Source organism: Balaenoptera musculus, chromosome 15, assembly GCF_009873245.2.
Source record: "Balaenoptera musculus isolate JJ_BM4_2016_0621 chromosome 15, mBalMus1.pri.v3, whole genome shotgun sequence".
In the NCBI taxonomy this organism is placed as follows: domain Eukaryota; kingdom Metazoa; phylum Chordata; class Mammalia; order Artiodactyla; family Balaenopteridae; genus Balaenoptera; species Balaenoptera musculus.
Window position 1 is genome coordinate 28,728,414 of NC_045799.1, and position 6,000 is coordinate 28,734,413.

Genomic DNA, 6,000 nt, shown 5'->3' on the forward strand with positions numbered 1-6,000 from the left:
CAGTGTTGATGTACTGGGTAGGCCTGAGGTAAATTGAACCCCAGAACTGATGCATGCTGTGCAACACAATGGACACTTATTAAACATTTGTAAGATTTTTATAGTAACTGGAAGAGTTCGTTTCCAAATTGGTTTTGATTTTATGTTCATAATCTATAGCCTTAGTTATTAATTTTTCCACAAAAATGTGGTTTATTTTCTTACATGACTTAATTTGTTATTGTCAATTAACAACAAATTTGTTAATTTGTTAGTTGTTATGTTAAGCCTATTTATTAGTTAATAAAAATGTTAAGTGTTCAAATCTTTTAAAATCACCTATTTAGCAACCAGAAGAACTTAGAAATAGTGAGTGACCCTAAGAGGTGGGACTGGGAGAAAGAACAGGAGATTTCACTTTTCATTTAATATCATTCTTAACTGATTCACTTTATTTTTACTCTGTGTGTGTATTATTTTTATGGTTTATAAAGGAGACAGGGAGTAATTTGAATCTCAAAGTGTAAGCTTCCCTGATGACAGGGTAAGTGATTCCTTCCTTGCAGTTCCAAAATCTGAAAAATGGGGCTTAGATTTCTTTGGGTTTATCCTGTTTGTGTTTCATTCAGCTCCTTAACCGTGTGTTTATATCTTTCAACAAATATGAAAAGTTTTCAGCCATTATTTCTTTAAAAATTTTCTCTGTACCACTCTATTTCTCCTGTTCTTCTCAGATTCTGATGACACAATCATTAGCTCTTTTGGAATTGTCCTACAGGTCCCTGAAATTCTGTTCATTTTCCAATCTTTTTTCTCTCTGATGTTCAGATTGGATAATTTTTATTTTTCTGTCTTCACTGACTTGTTTCTCTGCCATCTCTATTCTGCTACACACCCATCCAAGGAGTTTTAAAATCTTTGGTTATTTTTATTTTTCAGTTCTAAGATTTCCATTTTGTTCTTTATATGTTCTATTTATTTGTTTAAACTTTCTATCTTTCTATTTGTTTCTAGATGGTTTGCCTGTACTTGCTGAAGCATTTTTATAGTAGCTGCTTTAAAGACTTTGTCAGATAATTCCAACAGCTGTGTTGTCTCAGCATTGGCATCTGTTGATTGTCTTCCCATATAAGTTGAGATTTCCATGTTTCTTCATATGTCAAGTGATTTGAAATATACCCTGGACATTTTGAATATCATGTGATAATACTTGAGTCTTTTAAAAATCCTATAAAGAATGTTGATATTTCTGTTTTAGCAGGCAATTGACCAGATTGGGCTTAGGCTGTGAGTTTCAACCAGCCTTCTGTGGCTTTAATGTTATTTTTATTTCCAAAGCCTTTCCAATGTCATTTGGATCTGTCCTGGGTATGCACCACTCAGTGGTCTATCTGGGACTTGGGCAGTAGTTTATCCTGTAATAAATTCTCAAAGTCCGTGTGAGCTGTTTAGTACTTAACTCACACATGCAAAACAGGGGGCGGAGCCCAGAAGTTCATAAACAACGCTATTAGGTAGCTTTCCTGAACTCTTCCCTGTGATCGCCTCAATAATGTTTGGTTCACTGGGGCTTCCTTTTTGGTCCTCTAACCAGAAATCTGGGACGTTATTTACCCTGTTATGTCAGTCAATTCCCATGACTGCACCTGTATTCAGGACCAAGCAGTGAGTGAAGAGAGAGAAAGGAAAAGCAACAGGAGTTTGCCCTATGCTCTTGGGGCCATCGCTCCTCTGACTGGAGAGGAAGGTTCCCATCTTTCGGAGTTTTAGGCTACTGCAGGTACAGGCCATCATTGCTGTTGCTTTAGCTGCCACCCTCATCATAGGATTTCTTGGGGGCTGTAGTGAACGTGAACAGAAAAAAGAAAGAAAAAGCTGGGAGACTGCCCTTACTCTGAGCATTGGGAGACTTTTTCTTGCGCCTCAAATCAGAATTAGAGGGCTTCTCCTAGAGCTTCTCTGTCTGCCCTGGTGTATACTTCCAGTTTTTTGTTTGTTTGTTTGTTTTTGGCTGTGCAGTGAGGCTTGTGGGATCTTAGTTCTCTGACCAGGGATCAAACCTGGGCCCTCGGCAGTGAAAGTGTAGAGTCCTAACCACTGGACCTTCAGGACATTCCTATACTTCTAGTTTTCAAGCTGCACTGAGTCCAGGCTGGGAAATACTGGAGGAAAAAAATGGTTAACTCACAGCTGGATTGGTAGTAGTACTTCAAATTCTGGTCTGGTTCCTCAATTTATCTGCTACTACTTATTCTTCAGAGTTCTTAAATAGCTACTCTCTGCATTTTGTCAGGGTTTTATAGTTGCATTCATTGGAAGAAATAAAGTGCAGTGTGCTTACTCTGTCTTACGTGAACCAGACCCAGTCCTGTTTGATTCTAGAAAGATCTTTTTCCAGAGACAGAGAGGGAGAGTGATAAAGCAAGTGTAAAATGTTAACAGTTGGGGAATCTGAATGACTATAATGTGAAGTCTTCATACCAATTTTGCAACTTTTTTGTAAGTTTGAAATTATTTTCAAAAAAAATTTTAAACTCTGGATAAATGTGGCTGGTATGGAAAGTCCTCATTAAAACATGGTAATAAAAAATAACAACAACAGGGCTTCCCTGGTGGCGCAGTGGTTAAGAGTCCGCCTGCCAATGCAAGGGACATGGGTTCGAGCCCTGGTCTGGGAGGATCCCACATGCCGCGGAGCAACTGGGCCCGTGAGCCACAACTACTGAGCCTGCGCGTCTGTAGCCTGTGCTCCGCAACGGGAGAGGCCGCAACAGTGAGAGGCCCGCGCACCGCGATGAAGAGTGGCCCCCGCTCGCCGCAACTGGAGAAAGCCCTCGCACAGAAACGAAGACCCAACACAGCCAAAATAAATAAATAAAAAAAAAAAAAAAAAAAAAAAAAATAACAACAACAACAACAGAACCATTTCTTTTTATTTAAAACAATCAGTCTGGGGGTAAATATTGAGACAACTCCTCAAAGCTATTTCTTGCCTCCCTATCCCCCTTCCCAAGATGGTGTCTGGGAAGGTAAAGGCTTAAGATCCTCTTGGAACTAGAGGCAGGGGATGCTGCCGTGGGTGTTCATGTGTAGCACCCATGGAGAGGTGGCCAGTCTGATGCTCCTCTGGGCACCTGTGGCTAAAGATGTTTCTGGTTGTCTCTTGACCCGAATGCAGTGCGTTTTAAAAACCCCCAATGACTATTTTGCTCATAAATTTCCAATTTGAGCAGGGCTTGATGGGGAAAGCTAGTCTGTGTTCCATGCATTGTCATCTGGGGCAGCTTGAAGGCTGGGGCTGAAATCATCAAAAGGTTCACTCACTCATATATCTGGTAGTTGACGTAGACTGTTGCTGGGATCTCAGATTGGTCTATTGGCCAGGGTCTTAGTCAGCTTGAGCTACTGTAACAAAATACCATAGACCGGGCGGTTTATAAAACAGACATTTATTTCTCATAGTTCTGGAGGCTGGGAGATCTAAGATCAAGGTGCTAGCCAATTCTGTTCTTGGTGAGGGCCCTCTTCCTGGCTTGCAGACAGCTGCCTTCCTGCTGTATCCTCACATGGTGGAGAGAGGAAGCTCTGGTGTCTTCTCCTTTTTTAACAAGGCATTAATCCTTTCATGGGGGCTCCACCCTCATAACCTCATCTAAACCTAATTACCTCCCAGAGGACCCCCTCCAAACACCATCACATCAGGGGTTAGGGCTTCAACATATGAATTTCAAAGAGGACACGGATACTCAATCCATGACGGCCAGAATACCTATGTGTGGACTTTCTATATGGCTGTTTGGCTTCCTCACAGCACGGTGGCTGGGTTCCTATAGGGAGTGTCCCAAGAGAACCAGGTGGAAGCTATATCACATTTTATGACCTAATCTTGGAACTCACATCACATTACTTACTCCATAGTTAACCCCCTTCCTCAGATTAAAGGAAAGGGAAATTAGACCCCACTTCTCAATGGGAGGAGTGTCAAAGACACATCATTAAGAAGAACATGTCGGATGGCGGATCTTGTTATGGCCCTTTTGAGATGTACAATCTGCCACAAAGATCTCAATGATTATTAAAATACTGAAATACCTCCAAAACAGTTACTACATAGCAGCAGGGCCCCAGCCCGACCAGATGTGTGGGAAACTTCAGGAAACATTGTATGCCTCACCTAAGATGTAGGGCTTTACTTCCTGGTGTGACTTTTCTCCAGTGCTTTTGATTTTCCCCTTATCCTAACTAACACTGCCCCCTCCCCACGATTTGTGAGGAAGCCAGGACACACAGACATCTACCCACCTGCCTCCCACCCTTAGTGACCCCCACCCTTCTCCCATAGTGGAATCTTTCTTCCCCTCTAGCAAAGCAACAGGTAGCTGACCTGATTACAAGAAATGCAGTGATAGGTGCTTTGCATATAGTGGTTTATACAATCCCCATCCCAATATCTCTGTTATTAACCCCCTTTTACCAAAAGGAAAGCTGAGGCTTAGTGACATTGGTTAAGTTGCCTATAGGTAGCCTGAAAAGTGGCCTCCCAAAGAAATCAGGTCGTAATGCCTGGAAACTGTAAATGTTACCTTACATGAAAACAGAACGTTTGCAGGTTAGGCTAATGTTCTTGAGATGGGGAGATTATCCTGGATTATCAGGGTGGGCCCTAAATGTAATCGCATATATGTGAGAAGCAAGCAGAGGGAAACTTCACACACACACACGAAGGGGATGGGATCATGGAGCTGAGAGATTTGAAGATGTTGGCTTTGAAAACTGGAGTGATGCAGTCACAAGCCAAGGAATAACAGCCACCAGAAGCTGGAAGAGCCAAAGAACAGTTTCTCCCCTAGAGCCTCCAGAAGAAGCATGGCCCTGTCGACACCTTGGTTTTACCCCAGTGATACTGATTTTGGACTTTTGGCCTCCAGAATTGAGAGAATAAATTCCTGTTGTTTCAAGCCACCAAGTCTGTGGCCATTGGCTACCACGGCCTCAGGAAACTAATATATCACATAAGGCCAGAAATGTGCCCACGTCTGTCTGGCCCCAACAGCTCCTCTGCTTCCCGTGCACCGTGGAGCCACAGTGGAGAAAACAAATGCCCCCTACCATGGTGGCACTAATGGAGGTGGAGTGGGTGTGGAGAACCCACCTGGGGCCATTATTTGGCTTGGGGAGCATGGTGTGCTTCTAAAAAATTATTGTTATGAAGATCGACTTTGCTACATGTGGTAGTCTGAAAAATGCTCGGGCTTCTGAATCACTGGGGATCCTAATGTGGGTCCACAGGATGGTGGGCAGGGACAACCCAGGATGAGGGGTGCTCCACACATGCTCCTCAGAGGGGACAGTCATGCTGACCTGAAAGTAATATGGTCAGACAGGCTAATAGATTCCAAGTGTTAGGTTAGAGTGGATTTAGCAGATGGGAACACATCCAGCCCTGATGGATGGCAGTTGTTTATTGTTTACATAAACAGCAGAAGCAAGATCAGCCATGCTGTCAGCTCCCTGCCTCCCTTGTCCACAGGATGACTTTGAAATGAAAGGGGCCAGACGACGTGGGCTTTACAGCCTGAGCTGTACCCTGCGGGGAGGAGGGCGCGCGGAAGCCCCACCTCATCAGAACCAGGGTTGCCGAGACAGCAGAGCGGGCCTCGTGGCAGCTCCTCACAAGACTGCCTGACTTGCCACATTCCGGCAGATCTCGCGGGTTCCACCAAGGCTTAGGTCAGCTGTGGTTAAGCCTTTCCTCTGTGGTCCAGGTGGATACGTGCAATGTTGTCGGGGCACCAGCACAGAGCATTTCCCTACCAATATGAGCCCTTCACAGGGAACAAGGAACCCTATGAAAGTTTCCAGGGTGAAGTGGGAGGAGCTGTGGGCAGGGGGGTGGGAGTTCTGGGTTCTAGATCCAGCACTGCCAGTGACTTGTTGTGTGACTTGGGTAAGTCCATCCCCCTCTGTGGGCTTCTGTAAAGAGAAGGGGTCTGTCTAGATGACCGCCAAGGGCCAGGAAGG